This window comes from Hydra viridissima, unplaced genomic scaffold (genome assembly GCF_058129835.1).
Source record: "Hydra viridissima isolate aposymbiotic clone 2 unplaced genomic scaffold, HvirCarnegie_v1 scaffold_9, whole genome shotgun sequence".
Lineage (NCBI taxonomy): Eukaryota > Metazoa > Cnidaria > Hydrozoa > Anthoathecata > Hydridae > Hydra > Hydra viridissima.
Genome location: NW_028324308.1, coordinates 7,361,252 through 7,387,076, shown reverse-complemented (window position 1 = coordinate 7,387,076; position 25,825 = coordinate 7,361,252). Strand labels below are relative to the sequence as shown.

Genomic DNA, 25,825 nt, shown 5'->3' with positions numbered 1-25,825 from the left:
GTGTCAATATATATCTTGCATAGAATAGATGCTATATTTTATCTACATCAATGCTTTACTTAAATCAATATTTTTATTTATTTTTTTGAATTGAAATCAAAAAAGTAGGTGGTGTACCATATTTTTTACGAATTTTAAAACTTTTTCACTTAGTTTTGGTGGATTGTGCATATATACACACAAACACAGACGCTGACACCCACAAATACATACATACATACATGCATATATAAGTCATTTTTTGACTTTGATACTGTTAAAAAAAACCCGACGTTTTCTTCTATCAGCTTCTTGGTGTTCTTGGGATGATTAAATCCAAAGTGCGTTTTGAAATATTTGGGAATGTCTCTTTTAACATTTTGCGCAAGGCTTGATCGTTACTTTTTAAATTTGCTAAATTATAAAATTTGGGGTTACAAAAAGTTTAACAACAAATTACTGATTATTTCAAAACCAACCTAAACAAACAAAAATAACGTTAGAATGAATTTATAAAAAAAAAGCCTTACAATCCTTTGTATATATCTCCAAAGCAGTTCGTACAAGAGCAAAAAATGTTCCAGTATAATCAACAGTTCCATCTTTATACAAAGTCATATTCATCTGAATTAAACGCTGCAACAAGAAAATTGCATTTCTTTAAAAATGTCAAAAAAATCTTATTAAATATTGGAAAGAAAAGATTTTAAATTGTCTTACAAACTCATTTCTTTTTTTACAACCAAATAGTTAAACAAAAACAAAAAAAATTATTGATTTTTACGTCCATATTTAATTTTCAACATAAATATAAAAGTAACTTTCACCTTGTAAACAATAAATTTAGGACAATTTCTACCCAACCCAACTGGTGGAGTCATTTGACAGAGTAAACTGCAGAGTTCGGTATGCTTGATACGACCACTAAAAAATTTTTAAATTACAATAAGAAAACAAGAAATAAAAAAGAATTAGGTTTTTAAAATTACAATATAAAAGATCTAAAAACAGTTGACATATATGAGCGCTTTTTTACTCTTTTCCATCATGCTACATGAAATGCATACCACATGACAGGTCATTAGGCATTTTACATGACATTTGTATATATATATATATATATATATATATATATATATATATATATATATATATATATATATATATATATATATATATATATATATATATATATATATATATATATATATATATATACATACACATATATATACCAACATGAATAGCAAGTTATAAAAAAAGTACCAAGCACTTGGGTCAAAAATAGACCATGCATTGACCATTTCATCCAAAAGATGAGGGCCAAGCATGCTCTTGTCTTTTATTAGGAATGAAAAACTATCCATAATGACAGCAATAAACAAATTTAACATCTGAAAAAAAATTTAAAAAAATAAGGATCAGTTGTTTTTCAAATCATAGTTTATAAATTATTTTAATTCAGTTAAAAGTTACAAATACTAAAATTAATTAAATTGGAAAAGCACTGAAATAAAAAGTCATAAAAAATCTTTACCAGAAAAGAACAAAAGAAAATAAATGTCATAAAGTATATGTATGAAAATGAGGTTCCGCAATAATATTCATCAGGATGAACAGACTTCATATTCTTATCGCATTTTGCTTTTGATGTACAAGCAAGCATTATACCTGACCAATTCTCCCCTGTTGCAATCCTAAGCAAATAAAAAATGTTTGAATTTATTTCGATTTAACTTCAACATTTCCCAGCCCAGATAAACTTTTATGTTTCAAAAAGCAATAGTATGCCTACCTAAACAGCACTTGAACTGAACTGAAGAATGATCAAAAATGATTATTTTCATTTATTTGCCTATATGGTTCTTCTAACGAGTCAATTGTGATTTGAGAGAATATCTGAAAAATATTTACTTTTTTTTTTTTTGCTTGTTATATTAACATCAAGCCTAAGTAAAAGTTTTTAAAAAAATAACAAAAACCTGCATTCCAATTACAGCGTAGACAAAAAACAGCAGAAGAATCAGTATACCAACATAAGGCAATGCCTTAAAGAAAAAACACATCTGAAGCTTAATACTCAAATAAGAAAATTAAATGTAAATTTCAGATTTCATGTTTAATACAATAGCTTACTTGGAATGATTTTATAAATGTCCACAGCAAGATGCGCAATGAACGATTTCTTCTAAATAGCTTTACTAATCTCAAAACACGAAACAACCGAAAGATACTTGCATTAAACTTAATGTACTTTTGTAACTGATTTAAAAAAAGGATATAAAAACCAAAAAAGCCTTTAAAAAAATACTAACCAATAAAATAATCAAATAAATAAATATGAAGTGCAATAAGAAAAGATGAAGTAAAAAAAAATCATAAAACACATTCTTTTACAAAGAAATCCATAACTCCTCCCACCAAGATCAACAAATATTCCAGATGTCTCTAAAATAGTTCTGAAATTGAGAGAAAATAATTCTATCAAAACTCTTAGTTTGACGAAAATCAGCTTTAAGTTTCTAAAAGATGGTTAAAATATGGTTACAGGAATTTTATAGTATACCATTATTAATAAAGCTATTAGACTTGATTTGGCATTTTATAGTTATACAATTACTACTAAGGCTGTTAGGATTGTCCTATATGCTAACTTAGTTCAGAACATGGCAAATTGAAGTTTTTTCCAATTTCTATTGCCATTACATAGTTCAAAACGTTTTGTTTTTTAAAAGATTATCAGTTGAGCATGATGAAATTCAGCACTCTTTCATCATTAATTACTCAAAAACTACTTAACAGATTTTTGTAAATTTTTTTACACAATGAAGCTAACGAAATTTATTTATTTCAATCGTTTTTTACATTTTTAATTGGACGCTTAGAAACAAAATATTTTTGAGAGTAATTGATATCATCTCCTGGATCTTGTTTTGAGTTACTTTTTTGAAGCTGTTATTTACTTATTCTTAAAACCTTCATTTGAAGCTAATTTCTTTCTTTTTAATAGAATTCATTCTTCAATTAAACAATAACTTTCAATAAATCGCTGCTCAGGACAATTTGGAGGATTTACTTGTTTTGGTACCAATTTGATCATACCACTTCAGAGACTTGTTGGAGTTGTGAATTATAGCCAAGTTGGGCTGAAATATCATGGGCATATCATGCTTTTTAAAAAATGGCAAAAAGTGTTTATTTAAGCATTCTTCTATATCAAATCCAAGCTCAAAATCTTTTTTATGGTGCACTTTTTAAACCACAGGAGCAGGTTGCTTGCCGTAAAAGGAACTTGGGAGCAAATTTTTCAGTTCAAATATACATGAATTTTTGGCAACTTACTTAGCTTTTGACTGATGAATATTGCTGGCCTGGGAATTATGAAAAAGCCCTTTTTGCAATAGGTTTCCTTGTCTATAATTATGCACCAGGAATTTGGAATTTTCTTTTTATGATATGCTTTATATTTTTCAGATTTAAGCACTTTTCCTATCAAAGCTTGTTTGCATTTAAATTTTCTCACAAAATCTCTCTGCAACTAACATGGATTTGATTTTATGGAGCAAATGATTGATTTAACTTTAAATCCTTTCTTTTTTACACTTCATGTTTTTCTTTCAATAGATTGAGTCTCTTTATTTTGCTGCAAACAAATCCAATTAAAGATCTAGTAACACTGGTCAATTTTGAAATGTCAATTTCTGACAACAAATGATTTTGAAGAAAAATTTCTTAAACTTTTTCTCAATTTAATATTTGCTTCATTTTAACCTGGTAACAATGATAACCGATACTTATAACCAATATAATCAAATAACAACGCATTAGTTTCCTTCTACAAAAAAAATTAGAAAAATCTGTTAAGTAGTTTTTGAGTAATTAGCAATTAAAGGGTACTGAATTTTATTATGTTCCATCAATAATAGGATATGGAGTGCCAATTAACACTTTTTAACTGTATTAAACTTTATTCTAATTAAAAACTTTTATTTGAGGAAAACAAAAATCCTGATTATGGCAAATTTTATTAATGTAAATAGCTGTGCAATGAACCAAAAGTCAATTAAAGTTTGATTTTTTGTTTACAGTTGAATACAATGGCTAAGCTGAGACCTACACTGAAAAAAAAAGATAGAGGCTCAATTTTACACAATCTTTCGACCTTTAGTTAAGACTTTAAAGCCTTTTTTTTAGCTAAAGAAAAACAACAGAAATCACTTAAATCAAGAGAAATTACTTAAAATATATAGAACTGAAAGGATTGTTTTAAATCTTATCAAAACATAAAATGAATTGGTAATACACTCAGAACTTTAAGTATGTAATTATCTAGGGGTTTTAGGAACCTCTACACAGTTAGTGAAATTTCATAAAAAATATTTTTGAATTGCAACAAAAATATTTTTTATGAAACTTCACTAACTTTGTAGAGGTTCCTAAAATTAATACAAAAATATTTTAAGAAAAAGCCATGCTAAAACTATGGTTTGCCTTTTTTAAAATTTCAAGTTCAAACTTTATTTGTAAAACTGATGGTAACTATGAAACATCAAATGTTTAATAGAACTATTTGTTTTACAGTATGCACCCTTAAAATTCACACTAACTTTTGAAAATGGTAGGTCATAAAAACAACTAAACAAGAAAACACTTCCATGAGTTTCAAATAAGTTACTTAATGTGTTAACCATTGGCCTTGATCACAGCCTCAACTCTGGGCCTGAATCTCTTACATATTTTTAGGACATACTCCTAGGGGGTTGCATATTACTGCTTGATGACAGAGGCTTTCAGTGCTACAATATTGTTGTAGAGATATGCACCGGCCTTTGACTCAACATATGCCCATATACTGTAGTCCTGAGGATTTAAATCTGGGGAGCTTGGTGGCAGCAAAATTTTCTCCCAAAAAAAAAAGCATGTTTTTCTGAGCCACTCCTGGGTCTTTCTAACTGTATTGGGTGGAACCCCATCCTACTGGTACACAATTTTGGCATCAAGATCAAATTTAGATGTGATCCATGGTTCAATATTTTTATTTACACATCTGCATTGATTTTAACTACTGAATTAGTAAAAATAGGGGCATTTTTAAGGCCATGCTCACTCACAGAGAGTTCCTTAGCCATCTTCCAAATGGATTGGACTAAACTGGGCTGAATTTGGCTGGTGAGTACTCTAATCTACCTTAAAGTTCTCACAGTCCCTGTATTACCACTTTCTGGTTTCCTCTATATGTGACCAAACTTATTAAATCGACTTAAAACATATACAACTTGTTTAGCTTTGCATTTTATTACTTAGCTTTACATTTCATTACTACATCATATTTAGCTTTTCATTTTATTAGTTGTTTACAAACAAATCAAACATTCCAAAACCATAAATCAAAACAATTATTCTTATAAAAAAAATTTAAAGAAGGTTGCCAAAGTGCTGATTTTAAGGGAGCATACTGTAATTAAAAAGTGACATAATTAAAAGTCATTTAAGACATAAAACAGATTTAAATCATTTCATAAAGTGAAAAGGTAATGAAAAAATTTCAGTTTTAATTTTAGTTTTTCAATTTTCTTTGAACGAACAATGTAAACCTATTTTGGAGAAAATGACATACAAATAAAATTAAAAATTTACTGTAAATCTGTTATTTAAAGTATATAAATGATTTTTTAAATATTTTTAAGATAGTGTAATAAAAGTTATTAAAGTAAAAAAATTCGTATTTACACAAATTTATTTTATTCAAAGGAATGCTATTCTGAGATGAATACTACACTGAGATAATTTTCAACAATAAGACTCAAGTTGTTATTTTGCATCAGTAAATGCTTTTTTTACTTTTTTTACATAAGAAAAACTTTTCCCATTTTTTTTGCCTTGAAAAAAAAAACAATTTTTTTTTTCAATTTTAAATGATTGCTGACTATTATTTTTTTTTTACGTAATTGTTGAAGAATTATTTAGTGATTATATTTAGAGATTGTTTAGTGAATTATTCAGAATTTATTTTATTTTATTTTAGTATGAGTTATTTTATAGAGACATCAATAGTAAGTGCTGTATGCAGTCAAAAAGTGAGAAAAAAATTTTTGAAACATTTTTGCCTGTGCTAAGTTTAAAACTAATAAAAAAGTTTTATCACCAGACATTTTTTCAAACTTGATTTTCACATGTGAGTATATTTTTTTACCTAACATCATTTTTATACACTTATTTATAAAGTATTTCAAAATGAAATTAGGTTTGCAGTGGTAGTAAATAGCACCTTCAATATTGTTCTTTTTTTTCCTGGCTTGCTCTTTTTCACTTACTTTGCTAACTTTCTGTCAATATAATCTAACATTCCAGCTTTTTGTGTTCAAAGTGATGCTTATCTGAATGTCTATCTGAATGTGTTCAAAAAATGCCTTTCTGAAGTTGTAAAAACTTTCCTAACGGTTTTTTTGATATATATGAAGAGATTGTTGTTAAAAAACATCAATGAAACATTAATCATCTATACATAAGATGATTGGGAAAACATATTTAAAAAAAGGTTCACTAAAAATAAAGAAATCCAAGGTAGTTGTCTGATTTCAAAAGGACATCAAATGATAGAGAAACTATACTAGGGCCAGGGGAATGTCCACATTATGGGTGATTACTGCTGGTCACTTCACTGAGAGCAACAATAAAGCATCACACTGGAGAAAAAGCTACATAAGAAGCTTCAAAGAGAAGAGAGAAAGGAAATAATAATTAAAAAAACATCTAAATTAAATTTACTGAATAGGTAAATATATTTTAAGGTAGGCGGTGTCTTAAATAAATCTGTAACTAAGCAAAAGTTCAGTATTGGCTAAGTTGTTTAATTCTTTACATAGCCTATAGAACTGTAGATGATAAAAAAAAACTGATGCCAGATCTAGTTTCATCATCCAAAAATACATAAGATTCAACTGCCTTTGTTTAAAACATTTTTAAAAGAAAATTTTTTGTTGGCCTGCATTTTATTAGAATTTTGGCTGCAGAACCATTACTTTAGGTTTTATTAAAACACAAAGTATTTTACTTACAAAATGCAGAGCGAAGATCTTTACAGCAAACTCAAGAGCGAAAACAATAGTAAATAGAGAATGAATCATTTGTAAGACATAATTGTAAGCAGCTGGTTGATCATAGAACTGAAAAAATAAAACAAAAAAAAAACAGGAATTAATTTTGCAGACACATAACTTCTTTGAGATTCCTAAGAACTTTATAAAACATAAAAAGATTAAAATAACTCTGTAAAAAGATTTAGATACCTCAATCAACATGGCAATGCTATTTAAGAACGCCATAGATATAATAACAATTTCCCAAAAGTCAGACTCAATCAGCTTCCATGCTTTATATTGTAAACTCCTCAAATCCTTAGGCATGAAACGTTTTAATGGCTTTGAACTCATGGCAAAAACAAGACTGCTTCTCTAATTTGTGAAAGGTATATAAATGTGGAAAGTTCAAATGTTCCATATTTAAAGTAATCAATCAAACATAAAAAATATATTAAATTAAAATATAAATTTAATAACATGACCATAAAGTAGTTTTCTTACATAAAAATAAGCAACAAATTTAAAAATGTTTAATAAAATAATTTTGAGAACTATTAACAAAGAACACATAGCTAGAAAAATAACAAAAAGCGTAAAAACTATCTTTTACTGCATTTCTATCAAGTTCTTGTTGAGCATTTGTGCCACCTTTTTCTTGAAATGTCAGGATGATTATACCAATAAAAATATTGATGAAGAAAAATGTAAATAAAATAATGAAAATCACAAAGTATATGGAAACCCAAACTTTGTTATCTTTTAATGGACTTTGTTGTGGTCCTCTACTGTCCATTCCTCTCTGCATATTTCTGTTTAAACAAAACAAAAAAAAAGGCATCCAAATGTTCAAACTGAAGTTATATTTGTGAACAAAATAAAAAGCAATTTACATCAGAAAAGATTTCAAAATAAATATTAATTATATAAAACTATTCATATACAAAGAAATGACAAAAACTATTCCTATAAAAATACTTTTGATTAATGCTAAAAATTTTATGAGAATATTTGAAGAAGAGTTTCAAATGTTTTTAAAATATATTCTTATTAGTTATAATTATTTTCTTAATTATCATATTTACTTTTTTATTAACCATATCTATTTTGTTATTAATCATACTTATTTTCATACTAATCATATTTATTTTCTTATCAATTTTATTCATTTTGTTATTAATCATACTAATTTTTTTAGTTATCATATCTATTTTCTTATTAATCGTATTACTACTATATTGACTAAGGTTTTTTTTATAAAAAGCTCTCTAGATAATATTCATTTATTTTTCTGAATGAATTTATTTAAAAGCTAAAGTACCTTTCTAAGGTACTTAAACCTTTTTAGACAAAAAAAACAAACTATGATTTTTGAAAACATTTAATTTTATTTGGACAGGCCTGCTATCCCACATGCATATTGACATGGCCACATGAACCCTTCTGGTTGCCTGTACTTTACTGCTTAGTCCTATCAAAATACTCTTTAGTTGACCTTTTCTAGCATGAACAACTGATTACTTTTAAAAATAAACTTTTTCAATTTTTTAAAGATAACACTGGTGAACAAAAATTTAACTTTTTTAGTCACATGAAAACAAATGTCAAATTTTCAATCTCCTAGGACAGCCAAGCAATAATATATCAATGAAAAAAACTTGACACATCAGGTTTCCTTATGATATCAAAACATATATTTTTGTAAAAATTACAAAAATCAGCAACACTTAGAGAAATTATTGCTAAATGTACAATAAATACTTTGTAAATTTATTTAAAAACATATTTTTGTAACAATAAATGGCTTTTGTGAATATTTGGCTTCTGGTAGGTCCCTTCTAAATCCTGAACTTCATTTCCCTTGATAGTTTTTCTCCATTAAAGAAATTTCCTAATGGGACGTCTTGCTTTGTATATCACTCACATCCAGATGAGAATCCAGCATGTGTATTTTTAAGAACATATTACACCCCAAAAGCACATAAATTAATTTATTAAATATTTGAAATTTTCCACTTTATAGTTTCCTAAAAAACTTTGGACAACAATCACAAAACATTTCCTGGCAAGTTTTTCCTGATCATTCAGTTTTTCTTCAAAGCTTATCCTTTATCAGTTCCTGTACTTGTGGACCTACAAATATTCCCTCTTTATCTTTTGGGAATTTTAGCCTCACTAACTTTGGGGAATTTCTTTTTCAAATATAAAAATCCCTGCCATATTTAAGCATAACATTTACAAAAATTTTTTATCAGACTGAGGTTTATGTGAAAATGTGGTAAAAGTTTGTCATTAGGGTTCACTAAAAGATCATTTTTAACATTTTTATGACGTGGAGTAAGAGATTCACGCTTGGATCTTCTTTATATGGTGACATTCACAAATAAAACATGAAAATTTTGTATAACCAAGCTGTAATCCAAACAAAAGTCTAATGAATTTAAAATTTCCACAAATTTCCTAGGTGTGTTCACTGTAATTAGTTTTTTCAAGAAAAATTCTTTGTAGGTCTCTTTCATATCATAATCATGAGTAACCAACATTGAAGGAGTTTTGTTTCTATTAAGTGGCAACACTGCTTTCAAACTAGTTTTTGAGAAGACTATGAACAATTACCAGTGACTTGGATCACATTCAAAATTTAATAAACTCATCATAAGAGAAATGTTATTACAACAGATTAAATCATCTGATTTAGAAAAGTTAGGTTTTATTTCATCATCAGGTAGTCAAAAATAAGAAATTTTCCTATTAACTACATAAAGCTATGTTTTATATCCAACATAAAAATAGTATTTGACAGTAAATAAAGGAACTTTTTGAGTGCTTTGATTTTTATGTGCAATTTATGAGTTGCTTATGTTAACATTTGTTCAGAACTGAAGTTGCTTAATATTTTTTCACATCGAGTTCAGTTGCTTATAAACGAGTTGCTTATACAAAAAAAATCGTGTATATTAAAATTCATTTTGTTTGTAGTATTTTTAAATAGAAAATTTAAAATTAATTTTCATAAAAACAACTTAAGCATGTGATGCCAAACCTTTTTCATACTGAATAAAACTTCTTAATCTTTTAAATTAAAAAAGAAGATTAAATAAAGAGGATTTTTACGAAAAGGAAAAGCAGAATCTGAACAAATAGATAATCAAAAAACAAAATAACCTAATTTTAATCTGCATGTAATAATGGTATAACATAAAGGTATTTTTTTAAATTTAAATACATAATAAAAATTTCATAAAGAATCATAAACATAAACTAAAACTTTTCAGAACTGCTACAAAGATCCAGCAAAAAATGTGTAAACTTAGAATTTCATTGGCATTGTATCACAAGTTTAAAAAAAAAAATGACTCAAACTTTTGCTTAAAATATCTGAACTACAGTAGCATTTTAACCCATTGTGAATTGAAGATCAGGATGAAGTGTTAGATATAACATTTGCTTCTGTTAGCTGTTTTTTAGACTGCATAATGTCTATTAGATAAGAGTGCATGTTATGTAAAAATATTTATTTCAATGCAATTTTTAGAAATTAACTAAAACTTAGAAAATGAGTGTGTATTTTTTCTTAGGAATCTTACTACTAGTATAATTCATTTAAAAATTGACTTCAAATACTACTTTTATAATGATACTTTTTATTTTAAAACAGCTTATAAAACAATAGTTTTACTGCATTAAAATATTTAAAATGTTTAAAAAATGTTTCTCTGAAGATATGCAAGGGCCAAACCAAGATTGAAATATGGTAGTGTTTCTGAAATGGTATAGGCCTGCTTTGGTGGCGAATCAATTGCCTATGTTCATAGATTAAAACAATGAAGAGTAATACCAGGAAATACTCAAAAGAAAATTGGCCACCCTACTCACCAACCTTGAACCCAATCAAAATATAATAGGATGAATAAGGCAGATAAATGAGAAAAGTATGCCTAATGTCTAGGGAACAAATATTTATATGAATATGAACTTTTTTGGTAGGCATTTACTTTTGAGCGAGAGTGTATATGGCTAACTTAACCATACATACTATGTAAATGTCAATTGGTGTAAAATTTAAAAAGTTTGGGAAAATTTTGCAAAATCCTAATAATAAACTAAGACATTTTTCAGAACTTAACAAATTCTTTAAAATTAAAATATGTTGGAATATTAGGAAAAAATATATTAATGCATAAAATCATACTCATTTTGTAGCTTTATTTTAAAATTTAGGTAAGAAGCTCTAATCTAATTTAAAGATAAATATTTGGTACTGTCATAAAATATTTGATAACAAGAACCAGATGGTATGTTACTTACATTGGGTAGAAAAAAAAAGTAACAAACAACTTACATATACCAGCCATCACCAGTTGATGAGGTAAACAAAGTAATAAGCGATTCTAATACATTTTCAAAGTTATAGGAGTACAACTTCCATTCACGCTGAATTTCCTGAATGCAAATCAATAACATTAAAAGAGCTCTAAAGAAGTGTTTTCTTTTTTTTAAAAAATAACTCACAATTGGAGAATTATAACTGTTGCGCTCATATGTTATGAAGCTTCCACTAAAAATAAAAAATGATAAATATAAATTTCCTACTGATACTTGTCATAGGAAATAATAGTTGGCATTACTTATGCAAAAAAAAATCTAAAAAAAAAAAAAGAAAAGAATAAAAAATGAATAAACTTTAAACTATTAACAAATTTTTGAACACCAACCAACAATCATCTTCAAAATGAATAGATGGATCAGTGCAGTACCAAAATGAGCCCTAAGAAAAAAATGATTTAAAAACTAGCTACAGTATATATCAAGAAAAACCACTACAACCTCCATTAAAATAAACCGCAATTAAAAAAAACTTTTACAATTATTAACTCTTAAGCAACTAGCAATTATGTGAAATTTACTTGTTAGTAAAAAAATGATTAACAAGAAAGATAGATTTTCAAAACTTACTAAGAAATATTTTTGTAAATGTCAAGTTTCTGTACAAAGACTTATTTTTCCCCATAAAAGTTGACTATTTGCAAATCCAAACAAAAATTACAAAAACACTAAGAGACTCATTTGATGATATTTATAAATATCAACCAAAAAAATTAGATGACAGATAATATTGATTCTGAAAAAAATTTAATTTTTTTTTCAAAGCCAGTTTGGAATAAAATACATATATTTCTAATAAATAAACTTGTTTTACATTAAGCTTACTTTGTTTTAAATGTATCTCAGAAAAAAATTGAAGTAAAATTAAGTTGGTTTTTTAAGAATAAAGCAAACATGTGTAACAATTTCTATATTTTCAATTTAACAAGTTCATTTTTTTTTATACATGATAAAAATAACCAAATAAATAAATTATTTGATTAAATAATTTATTTTGGTTGATGGAACCAACAATAGAGGTGAAAAAAAGGATAAAATTTAATGCAAATAATTTAACAGATATATTCTTATTAAAATGCACTTACTGCAAATAACTGCACTCCCATGATGGAAAAAATAACTAAGAACTGAAAGATTATTATAAGCACCATGGTAACATTCTTTAATGAGAATATCATGCAAACAAACACCGCCTGTCAAAAAAACAAAAGTATGTTAAGGGGCTACTAACAAAAAATAACACAAAATTTTTAAATTTCGAAGCTTGACATACTTGAGCAAACATGATAAGAATAAAATGATAGGTTTTTATAAGGTTTTAACATTTGTACCATATGCAGTCTTATATAACTAATACTTCTTCAATTCTGTTTATTATTTATATACAAAAAAACTCAAAGAAAAAAAATGCATACTTTCAGTTTTGGTAGTTTGTTTATAGATCTGAAGGGTCTAATGACACGTAATATACGAAAAATTTTAATAACTTGATTCACTGATTTTGATCTGTTTTTGCTAAACAATAGTAAACATTTTAAATTATTTTTTTTGCTTAAAACCTTGAGAAAACTTGCTATTTAAAAATGAAAAAAAAAACAAAAAAAAAGTAAATATGAAATGTAACATTTTGTATGTAAAAAAATGTAAAAATAATTTTAAAATAACTACAAAACGTATTATAAACCAAAATGAAATTTAAATAAAATTGATAAAAATGGAATACAGTATTAAGCTTAAACTTAACACAAGGTAATATACCATAAAATGATTGAAACAAGAGCACAACCAACAACAAACAAATCGATGCAATTCCAAACATCACGGCAATATGAACCAGTATGTAAAAAAATGCCATAATTAATAATCTAATGAAAAAAAAATTTATCAGATAACATTTTCAACGTCATTTTCAATTGTATTGTTACAATAGCTAAAAAAGTGCCTACAAAAATCTCATACATTTAAATAAAACTCCAATATAAATATGGATGTAATACTATAATCAGCATATGTAAGAACCTCAAAAATAAATTTTAAGTAAAATCATTCTATTTCTTTTTAATATCTATTCCTTTTTTTAAAAAAAATTACCAGATAACATTTTCAACATCATTTTCAATTATATTTTTAGAATAACTGCCTTCAAAAATCTTATACCTTTAAATAAAACTCCAATATAAAAATACAATAAAAATGAAAAATACATTTTGTAATAATAGAAAAGTTTTTTAACTCACAATATTTATTGGAGCATTTGGATCTGTGACATCTTCAAACATCAAAATGGAACTACTGGCTAAGATCAGTACAAGAATGGCAGTTTCAAAATATGGAGAAGATATTATCAAATGTATAACTTTGCGTACTCTAAACGAAAAATGACAACTTCAGTCAGTGAAAAATTACAATGCAAAACAGAAGCATTAATCCATCACTTTATTTTTGTTAGTCGATTGTTTTATTCTTCATCAAAGTAATATACTTTAATTTTTACATAGATTAGTATGCATAGGGATAGCAAAATCCGATTTGAGATATTTATTCCAGGTAAATCCCAGGAGTAATTAGGAAGCAGAAAAAATTATTGGCGGTGAAGCATGTGAAGAACAAATTTTTAAGCACTCATTAAACAATGAAAAATGATTAACTTATTGATAACACAATTATATTATCAATAAATTATTCATTTTTCATTTTTTAGTTAAGTAAAATAGTTCATTTACTAATTAACCTAAGTAATTCAAATTATAAAATAATGATTTAAAAAGATAACATAATATAAGTAAAAAGAATATGAATATATATGAGTATACATGAACTATATTTATTTTTGAAAGTACCACCTTAAAAAAATTAAAGCGTCAATCATTTCGTCGTTTAATTGCATTTGATTTTTTGAGCATAAAAACACAGCCGCTGAGAATGCTCATTCAGACTCCACACTTGTTGGCCATATAGATAGTATATAATCATATGCTTTTTGAAGGTGATTACCTCTTGTAGCACCACTTTCAAATAAAAACATTTCTTTTTGAACTTTAGAAGTTATACTTTCTACCCTTATAGGTAGTGTTTGAGTTGCTGCCAGTCATTTTTCCATAACTTCATTTAATTCTTCACTAACAGTTTTGATTTTATTTTCACACTCCTTGCTTGATAAAGCCTTGCTCAGTTGAGCATCACTATCACTATTTGCATCTGTTGATGTAATTATATCTGAGGAGCTTAGAAGCTTTATTATAATTTTTTTATTTTGGGCACTTGTATTTGGTACAAAAACATCTGGAATTTTCGATGAAGTAACCTGGCCATTATTAAGATAATAAACTGTGCTACTTAATGGTGTTCTCCTCTCTTTTATTTGGTGACTGAAAGTGGCATACAATTGTTTTCCAATTTCGGATTATTGTTGTTTTACTTTGGACAACATAAACTCTAATGCAATATCAGCTGTAATTAAAGTTTTGTCTCATCAACAAAGTGCTTCCACAGTTGCTTTAATGGGAGTCAAAAGTACTACTTAGTCTGATATGGTTCGATAATCGTTTTTGTTCACCGTAATTGAATCATCAAAATTGTAATCCAATTCTAAATCTAGAAATGCCTTTTTAACACAATATTTTAACTTGTCAAATCTTTCAAGCATAAGCAACAAACTGCTCCATCGGGTTTTGCAACCCATGATTAAATGGATGACTTTTCCAAACTCAATTTTTACGTACTTTAGTAAATAATTTTCATTTTTTGTTGGGGACCTTTTAAACATTTACACAATTTTCCTGACTTTGGTTATAATAGGTCCAATAATTTGATGTTTAATTGTAACCTCAGATGTTTCATTAATTAACAATGAATCATTTGAATCTCAAGTACAATCTTCCTCTTCATAAACATGTTCACTTTTATAATCATCATCTTCGTCTTCATCATCGTTGTTATCTAAATTTTCAAAAACAGTATTCTCATCATCTAAACTTTCATCAATTTCTGAGTGACTGGCATCTTTTTTGTAAAGAACTGATATAACTGCCAGTTGTAAAGCGTGGGCAAAGCATAATTGTTGATCAATCTCTAGAATTTTTCCAAATTACTTCATAACTCTTGCACCATCAGTTGTAATACCCATGATATCATCCTCAAGGTTTATTTTAAAGTTGTGGAGTCTTTCTTTTAGAAGTGAAACGTACTTTTCTGCTGGCATAGACCCTAAAATGTGCATCAAACCTAAGTTCCAATAGCTTTTCAACTCATGTACATTCACATTCATATCTGCAGTTTCCAAAAGAAGTCCACTCATCAAGTGTTAAGGAAAACTTAGAGCCTCTTTATTAATGAAGCCAATAATATTAATTATAAATATTTTAAGTTTTTTGCTTTTTATTATTATAAATTGTTAATTAAAACTTTTATTAATAAATTCTTATAATATGAAAAAAGCAGATAGAACACTTTAACTCTGCACAATTTGGAATTAAAATGAAGCCAAAAATTTGAAATTAAACTAAATCATTGCAAAGAGAGTAAACTGATATGAAACAAATATTTTACCAAAGACTATATTTACTAGACACTTTATGATGTACAAATAAGTTAATTACTTAATCCCTATTTATCTTTACTTTTTTTTATTACATTCCTGAAATCTCAGGAAATTTTTGTGAAAATTCCCAGGATTTCGGGATCAAAAATTTGCATGGAATCCTGGGATTTCAGGATCCCAGGATTGCCATCTAAGTATGCATTGATATTTACGAATATATTACATATATATATATATATATATATATATATATATATATATATATATATATATATATATATATATATATATATATATATAATATATATATAATATATATATATATATATATATATATATATATATATATATATATATATATATATATATATATATATATATATATATATATATATATTATAAATATACATTTACACATAAATAGAGTTTGCAACAAGTACTATTAAAGAGATTAATGTTATTCTTAAGTTTTATGTGAAGTAACAAACATGATAAATTCAAAATTTAAAAATTCACAAAAAGATTTCAAACATGTAACATTTGTGAACTCATGAATTAAGTGTAAAAAACCTAAAAAATGATTTCACAGTTGATATCCTCAAATGATTTCATAGTTGATGGCTGACAATCCTACAGTTAAAAATTTCACAGTTGATGGCTTAATGGTCAACAAAGCGCCATTCATTATAGCATAAGATACAAACTATAATTCATAGTAACACATTTTTGTAGCATAACGAATTTTGTCTCCTTTCAATATGATAAAAGTATACTGAGTTGAAAGTGTGATATTGATACAATATTTTTAAACATAAATCATATGCATAACATAACATTTAAATATTGAAGCTATAAAATGAAAAAGTTTTCATTAGCCCACCATAAGTGTGGAATGATACAAAAGTGGAGAAACTCAAAGCAAAAGAAACCTAGTAATATACACAGGAATTTTATAAAAGAAAGAAAAGTTAGCAGACTGAGCTCATGTAGGTGATAACCTTAATCATTTTTATCATTTATGATGATGTGCTGACCTTGAGGTTTTTGGACAACAAGTGCAACAATTTGTGAGCAGCTAAAGTTGCATTTTATTACCCAGTTTTGTAGTAATATTTATACTAGTAAAAGTTTTGTTATAGCATATTAGAAGTAAAGAATAAAAATAAAAAAATAAAGAAAATTAAAAAAACATATATAATTTTTTACCAAGAATAAATTAAAAAAAAATTAAACTTACAGATTAGTTGGTTGAAAAATGAACAAGGTTTTCACCTCAAGCAATTGTGTCTGTTGTAAATTACCAATCATTCGATTTGGATTTTTCAGATTCTCTAAGAAATTTTGGCCAGGCTTAGCTACTCCTCCTAAATAAATCAAACAAAACTTTAGCATTATAACTAATAATAGTAACTAATAGAAAATGAAAATAATAACAACTAAACAATAAAAAGTCCAAATATTATTACTCATTGAAACTTTTATCATTAAGTAAATAGGTTACTTTATACAGTTGAAAAAAAAAAATTTTGGACCATAACTTGATACAAAAGAAAAGTACTTGGATTGATTGTTACAAATTTGATGAGCTATTTAACTTTTGAACTTGCGGGTTTGTTTATAATATAAAAAGACAATATCTTCTAAAATTTGGTGCAACCTACTTTGAATTGTTTTTAAGCATTCATACATGTTTACATATATGTGATCAGGAAGTTGCTTCTTTTGAAAACTTAACAAACATAAGACACAAAAAAATTTAAAATACTTGTTGTTTTTATTAATGGAAACTTAAAAATAAAGTGTTTGAATTTGTTATTTTCTTCTGAAAACCCTATAAAATTATTTAATCATCTTGGTTTTAATCATTTTTTTTGTTAGCATTTTTATATTTTTTAATCAAGATATTAACCTTAAGAGACAAGATACTAACCATAAGAGACCAGATACAACTTAAAATTGTCAGTGAATAAAAAGCTACAATCAAGAATTAAGTCATTGATTTTAACTTTAATGAAACTGCAACTATGGCAGTGAGACCCTAAAGCCAGTTTCTTAAGAGAACTTAATACCATTTTGTAATGTTATCCAGAACTCTCTATACCATAAAATTATATCTAATATTCTATAAAGTTTTTAACTCTTTACTATGTAGCCTTGCTATCATTATATTGGTTATTTGATTGTTGTGAAAATATTCTAGTTTGTTTGATTACATATGAAATAATACTGGTTGCACTTCTTCTAATTTTTAGCTAAACATTTGAATTGATTTTTGACTCTAAAATCAAACTAATTCCGTGCTAACAAAGTGTTTTGAAGGGTTCTTTTTTTTAGGGACACAAAAGAAAGACTTTCCTTGTCTTATGTTGAAGATATTACTCTGCATATTTCATAATACATGTTGTATTAAAAAAAAAACTTGATGTGCATCCAATTTTGCTGATATGAAGAGAAATTTTTCATGATAGCAGTATAAAAACAAAACTTGAGAAACCTGAAGTTCCAATAAGTAAATAAGAAAAAAAAAATTATCATTTTTTCTGACAAATGTTATAAAGTACCTTTAACAGGATAAGAGTCAAACTCTCCTTCAATATTTTTATTTTCTGTTTCTACATCCTACAATTTAAAAACTTTTTATCTTTAACTATAATCCATTGTATAATTTGGAAGTACAACTTCTTCTTATTAATATTTTCCACTCATACTTTAAGAAGTTTTTTTAGAAAAAAATCTAAAGAATATCTCACTTGGTTATCAAAACTTTTCACCCTAAAAAAAACAAAAAAACAAAAAAAACAACAATTATTTAAAAAATTAGCATAAAAAAATCTTTTTTTTTGCATAAATATTATAAAATAGAAAAGTTATAAAATGTTTTCTTTTGCAATGAAAAAGTAAAAAACACTTTATATATTTAAATAAATCTTAAACATCAAGATACTTGAGGACTTCAGGATGATATTTTTCATGGATTTCTTTCATATGTTCTTCCCGAGCAGCTTTTTCATCAGTAACTTGCTCTTTATCATCTGCCTCCCATGAAATATTTCCCACAGCAATTGCCAAAAAGACATTTAGTAATATGTCTAATTATTTTCAATTAAAGATAATGATCAAAAATGGGAGATTTTTTACTTGGTATTTTAAAAGTTGACTTCTAGCGACTTTTAACTTTCTGTTCAGAAATACTCTTCTAGCAATTTTCAGAGTATTTCTGAACAGAAAGTTAAAATTTCTACAGAAATATTTATATTTTTTTACCAGTAAGTTACTAATTTTTGCTGTTTCATAAATCACCCTTTCTTTAAATACCTAGCTAACAAATTTAATATGCTAGAGGAGGAGTTTAATTTGGAAGTACAACTTCTTCTTATTAATATTTTCCAATAATATTTTAAGAAGTTTTTTTAGAAAAAAATTAAAGAATATCTCATTTGGTCATCAAAACTCTTCACCCTAAAAAAAAAGTCCTCTAAATTTTTTTATACATAGAACTCAATTGGCTATTAGGAATATCAGCCAATAAATTCTCCTACAGTTTTTTGTATGTGAATGTATCTTTTTATTTTTAATACAAGGTGGTAAATTGATTTGTCTTGTGTGCTTGTTTTCACTTGTTTACTATACTCATTTAATATCGTAATAGAACATTGATCAAGTTTTGTGTGCAAATACCTATATATGATATCAAGGCAAACTTAATGATGCCAACTATTGCATGGATGGTGTTATGCAAAAATGCAGTTAACCCACTAATTGATTTTTAAGAGTTAAGCAAGTACTTTTTTGGATAAACTATTTTAAAAAAAATAAAATGTTTTGAATTATTCTCAAACTACACTGTCTTCTCCTGCATAAAATGTTAATCCACATTTGTTTTACCCCCATACTGGCATTTAACAAAAATGATTTAACCAACAGTGATCATCAAAGCTGATTTTAAAACATCTTACTGAGTAAACAAATAAAAAAAATCAGACTTTTTAAATGCAATGACATCAATTAGTATAACTAATAGCCAAAAAAAAGATACAATTTCCAAGAACAGTCACTGTAATATAGTATAATGATGATAAAAGGCCTTTCACATTTTTCGGACCTCCATAAGATCTTATTCCTTCATACATAGCATAGTTCCAATCTTCCCCAGTAATAATCTAAAATATTAAGTAATGACTATCAATCCACCTGTGTTTTTTACCTATATTAACAAAAAGAAGATTGAACATAGAGTAACATGATCTGATAGAAAAAGTAATGCTATTCTATGTTGAATCACTTGTAATATGCCTCTTCTTTCAATATTAACAAGTTAACAAAATACTTAATAAACTTATTAAATTCAATTTAAAAATTACTGTAAAGCTAATAAATCAATCAATAAAAAAGAGAATTTCTAAAATCTATTCCTTGAAAACATATTTTAGAGCACATCAAATACAGATATAATTATCAAAAAATAACTGAGTCTTTCACTATTTATATTATTAAATATTATATTATTTTATGTTTATTAAATGTTACATATCTAAAACAATCTGAGCAATAATCATTAATTTTTTATGTTAAAATAATATGTCATTATAATTGTTCCATAACAAATATGTCATTTTAATTGTTCCATATTAAAACTGACAACTACTATGTGACATACTAAATACATATTTATTTTTTAGTTAAGCGACAACTTGCTTTAAATTTAAAATGACCAATACAGTTAATCCACCAATATATTTAAGAACAGTGTCTTAAGCTGATATAAAAAAATAGAACTGTCCTTTTTTTTTCATTTATATTATCAGAAATTCAGTTTTATGACATCATAAAAATATCTATAACCAGCATATAACTTAAAATATACTTAAATTGTGTTTGCTGAACTAACTGCAAAAAAAAAAAATGATGGTGTGATTGTGGTTTTTACGAACATTTTAATTAATCAGGAAATAAATATATACAATAATTAAGTCAAAAACATTTCAAAAAAATTCTTTTATCATTACCAAATATTTACAAACAAACTAATATGGATATAAACAATACCTGGAAAACAGCTAGAAATGCATTAAAAAAGTCATCAAAATTTGTTTGTGGTTCACCAACAGCTTTTTTAAATCTATTGAAATGTGAATAAAATTTAAGTACAAAATGAAACATAGTTACATTTCTATTTTGAACTAACCAGCAACATCATTAAATATTTACTTACTGCCCTCCAAACAACTCCATACCCAGTAATGCAAAAGTCAATATAAATAGGAAGAGTAGAAGTAACAAACTTATTGTAGAAGACATGCTTGCTAAGATTGATGAAACTAAGTTCTTTAAAAACGACCAGTACCTTAAAAAACAAAATTTCATAAATATTTTAAGCCATTAGATAAAATTTTATAAATATTTAAAGCCATTAGATAAAAAAAATACCTGGTTAGTTTGAAAAGTCTCATTAATCTTAGCTGACGTAATACAGATATTCCAAGATTTAAACCAGCAAATTTGGATAAAATCAAATTAATAAAATCTGCAACAACAACCTTTTTATTGAGGAGAAAAAAATCATTTAATATCCTGCTTTGTTCATTTTTCAATTCTATTTTTCATTTGAATTTACTTTAAGAAAATGTTGATGTGTTATTTATACTTTTTTCATTAACTATTACTATTAAATACTAATTCACCTCTTTATAAATTTGTAACAACTAAGATTATTTATATTTACATAATTCTTAATTATTAGAACAGTTCATATTTTTAACAAAAATTACAAACTATAACTGTTAATTAATCAACAAACTTCACTTACCCCAAACTCAAACCTATAGAGATTCATTTTGAAGTACTTTGTAGGCCCCAGTGCATAGAGCTTTAAGCACATTTCAGAGAAAAAGAAAGCCAAAAAAAAGTTGTCAGATATTGCTGTAAAAAAGAAAATTACAAAAAAAGCCAAAAATAATTACAAAGATAGTAACTTCACAAGAAAAGTTGTTAAATAAAGTAGATTCTCCTCAAGCAAAAGACTTACAAGAATAAATTATAATGAAATAATAGGAAAAAAATGATTTAGTAATAAACTCATTTTAAATATATATGTTGCAATATTTACCAAACAATATTAGAAATCTAAACATAGTATTACTAAAATTTTTTCATTTACTATTACCAGCAACATCGTCAATCCAATGGGGTTGTTTATAATGCTGTATGATTCCAAATAAACTGTTTAAAAATACCAAAAAAGCTACCAACCAATACATAAATGTTGACAACATAACTAACTTTATCTTTGTTCGGATAAACAAATTTCTTTTTACCAATAATTTCTTAAATGCAACAAGCCTATATTTAAAGAATATTCAAAAAGCAGCCTGAAGTTATAATTTCTTATTCGAGCAAATTTAGAATTTGCGTAAAAAAAAAACAACTAAGATCTTTTTAATAAATCAGAATTCAAAATTTTTTACAACTACTTATAAAAACTAATATGCTAGAGACTAATACATGCTAAAAACTTATAATTACTAATTAAATTTTAACTGATTAGATTTTACTTTTATTTCTTTTTTGATTAAAAAGATCTGGAAATAAAAAAAAGATCTGAAAATAAGTTAGCATCTAGGCTAAATACAATGTTGTATATCAAAAAACTGTTTGTGCATAAGGTCAATTAATATGCTACTAAAGTATGAAAATTTGTATAAGTATGAAAAAATGTTTAAATAAAGTTTTATCTTGAATTTTGTTCTCGGAAATTTCAATAGCTAAAATTACAAAAGCAAGAAACTTACTGAGATTCCACAGCAACTTCATTTCCTAAATCCTTCCACCTTTCCACTGAGATAAAAATGAATTTACAAAAGTTCATAAAAAATTCACAAATTTTTTTAAAAATATTTTCAAAACTTCTTACAGATTACAACTCAAAAAAAAGTTTCAAATCTTTAATTTCACACAAGCTTAAATTTAATCTAAAATTAAGTTCTTATAAGGTTAACCTTTTGATTAATTCTAAATTGAGAAGATCATTTTATTAAAAACGTAGTATTTTCTATTAACTGTTAAACAATGCTGTATCATTACAGGTAGTAACAAAAGAAAATCTATACTTACATCTTTGCTCTAACAAAGCAAATGCTGTTTCACATACATCAACCCAAGTCTCATAATTTTTTGTTGCTCTTAAAACTGCAGCTTCTGAATGCTGTTTGAATTTCATTTGATTTTTGAAACGCTTCTTTTCTTTACTGAACTCACTGTAAAATTAGAACAGCACTGGTAATATTTATAGTCTGCAAAAAATAATCCAAATAAAACATCACACCAATTAGATTATCTTTTCTGAACTTTTTAAAATCCTAAATTGCATACTCTTGGAAAGAAAATTTTAAACATGTATAAAGTTGTGTAAAAAAAAAAAAAAAAAGAATTAGAAGCCAAAACTTTTACATTTTAGGTATTTTACATGCATTAATTTTGGCTTAAATTTTTAAAGTTTCAAGGTTTCTAATCAAAATAATAACAAAAGTAAATAAGACTTAAGCATAATTTGAAAACATGTACCTACTTAAAACACCACGAACCAAATTTAACATAAATTGGGCACCAATTACATTTAGTGTATAAAAATACACCCATATAAAGCGAGATTTTGCATCATATACATGAAATGTCTATTTGTTAAAGAGTCATAAATAAATTAAAATAAATATAAATATTATTGATATTGAGAACACTAACAAACAATAAAGAATACCTCATAAAATTCCTCATTATTCATCTATTTACTTGTGACCAACTGAATTATTTTATAATATATCATTAATATTATTATTATTATTATTATTATTATTATTATTATTATTATTATTATTATTATTATTTTTATTATTATTATTATTATTATTATTATTTAAAATTACTTATAAGCTTTTTTACCCAATACATTGTGTCTGTCCAACCTTCACAAGTCATACATACAAATACAGTTACACATCCAAGGAAAATGTTATCAAAACTAGTTATTCCATAGTTAGGACCAGACCAATATTCTTTACACACAGTGCCACTTGGACACTGCCTTCCACCACTATCCATCTTCAAACATAAGTAATTAGGTTTCCAAATATCTAAAATTAATGTAATAAATTAAAAAGATTAAAAAAAAGCTATTATATATTTTTTGAAATTTAGCAATAAAGTTACTTTCATCTCACTCAAATTAGAAATTTGTATAAAAGAAATATTTCCTGTTTTCCTCTATAGTTCTTTTAAATCTTATCATAATTATTATTATTTAATTATGTTTATTTTTTATTGTAAAAAGAAATATTATTCAAGGAGGAAAAAAATAGATCAAAAAATTTCTAAATACAATAAACTCAAATTTAGAAATTATTTGCCAATTTTATACTTTATTTATGTAACAATTATTTTTTTCATTTTTTCACCTTTCAAATGATTCTTTAATTAAGTATATCAAAAAAGAAGAAATTTTTGCTGACTAACAATTACCAAAGAAGCACAAATACTTACTATTAGTTGTCATGTTAAAACATGTCTGATGGAAAAGACCCATAAAAAATGAGAGACCAACAATAGCATAAAAAACAATCACAATACCAATAAGGATCCAAATCTGAAGCAATGATGCAGCAGATTTTGAAATAGCGCTCATAACAATTTGAAGACCAAAAAAAAAAAAAAAGATAAAAAATATTTGTACTTATCTATGTTTATACATCTATTATCTAAAGTTACATCTTGTTATAACTTACTAGGAACTCTTGAGATAAACTTCAAGGGTCTTAAAACTCTAGCAGCTTGTAAAGCTTTCATTTGTTCTGCTGAAGACATTCCAAGATATGGAAGAACTCTAGAAAAAAACAAACAAATAAATAAGCTATTACTTATATGTTTTTCATTTTAATGGTAGATTTTAGCGATTAAATAACACTGTAAAAAAAAGAAATTATTCAAAGGTACAAAAAATTTAAAAATAATGAAACTTTAAACATAAAACTGACTATTTAACTATTTGAACATAATGCTCAAACAATTATTTGAAAAATAAATAGTAAAAAAACTTCCAAAAATTTTAAAAGATGTTTTTTATTGTCTCTTTTTTAAACAAAAATTTAAAAAATTACTCTAAAATAAAATCAAGCATCAAATATTGTAATAACAACTAAATATCATACTATACTATATATGATAATATTATACATATAATTAATATGAGAAAAAGAACTTTTAGAATTTACCCTGTGATAACCACAACAAAATCTAGTATATTTCCAATGTTACGTAAGTAAGCATATTTGTGCAGTAAAAATCCTTGAGATATTATCTTTAGAAATGCTTCAATGCAAAAAACTGCTAGAAAGTAAACTTCAATTGCCTCCTAAAAGAAATTATATAATTTTTATATTTTCTATCTGCTCATTATTGAAATAAATGTTACTTCTAAAAAATATTAAAATTTTAAAAAAGTAATTCGATTGCTTACTATTTGATAATTTATACTTAATTCATCATCATTTATAAAAGGAGTATTTGTTGCCATCATAACACAGTTAGCTGCAATAGCAAGCATTATAAACCAATCAAAGACTTTTGAAGAAGTTAATACAACACAAGCTTTACGAAATAGATTTTTTTGTTGAAAATATAAACAAATGATTTGTTGGATATAAATTTTCATATGCCAAAAACAACTCAGCAATGTAAGCATTTCTTCCAACCATCTTAAACTGGCAATAACCTTTTTAAAATTGTAAAATATCCAAAGGCACACTTTTCAGATTGTGTTAATCCAATGCAACCTAGTTAGTTATATGAAACC

At 25.8% G+C, this 25,825-nt stretch overlaps 1 pseudogene across 1 annotated transcript; it reads right to left on the bottom strand.

Annotated features, from left to right (window-relative positions):
- Positions 1 to 105: 105 nt before the first annotated feature.
- On the bottom strand, positions 106 to 25,825 carry LOC145185935 (voltage-dependent calcium channel type A subunit alpha-1-like; annotated as a pseudogene). The gene is made up of 38 exons (XR_016455587.1): positions 25,490 to 25,825; positions 25,245 to 25,384; positions 24,759 to 24,856; positions 24,517 to 24,672; positions 23,920 to 24,110; positions 23,545 to 23,654; positions 23,095 to 23,237; positions 22,773 to 22,818; positions 22,142 to 22,323; positions 21,791 to 21,903; positions 21,412 to 21,521; positions 21,197 to 21,328; positions 21,031 to 21,103; positions 20,021 to 20,144; positions 18,929 to 19,073; positions 18,735 to 18,756; positions 18,546 to 18,603; positions 17,222 to 17,348; positions 13,682 to 13,811; positions 13,404 to 13,463; positions 13,203 to 13,309; positions 12,860 to 12,959; positions 12,530 to 12,637; positions 11,756 to 11,826; positions 11,571 to 11,616; positions 11,401 to 11,501; positions 7,672 to 7,870; positions 7,269 to 7,433; positions 7,038 to 7,145; positions 2,371 to 2,438; positions 2,116 to 2,241; positions 1,962 to 2,027; positions 1,775 to 1,878; positions 1,517 to 1,676; positions 1,246 to 1,373; positions 807 to 903; positions 510 to 615; positions 106 to 393 (listed from the first exon to the last, which is right to left on the bottom strand). The product of XR_016455587.1 is annotated as a voltage-dependent calcium channel type A subunit alpha-1-like (transcript).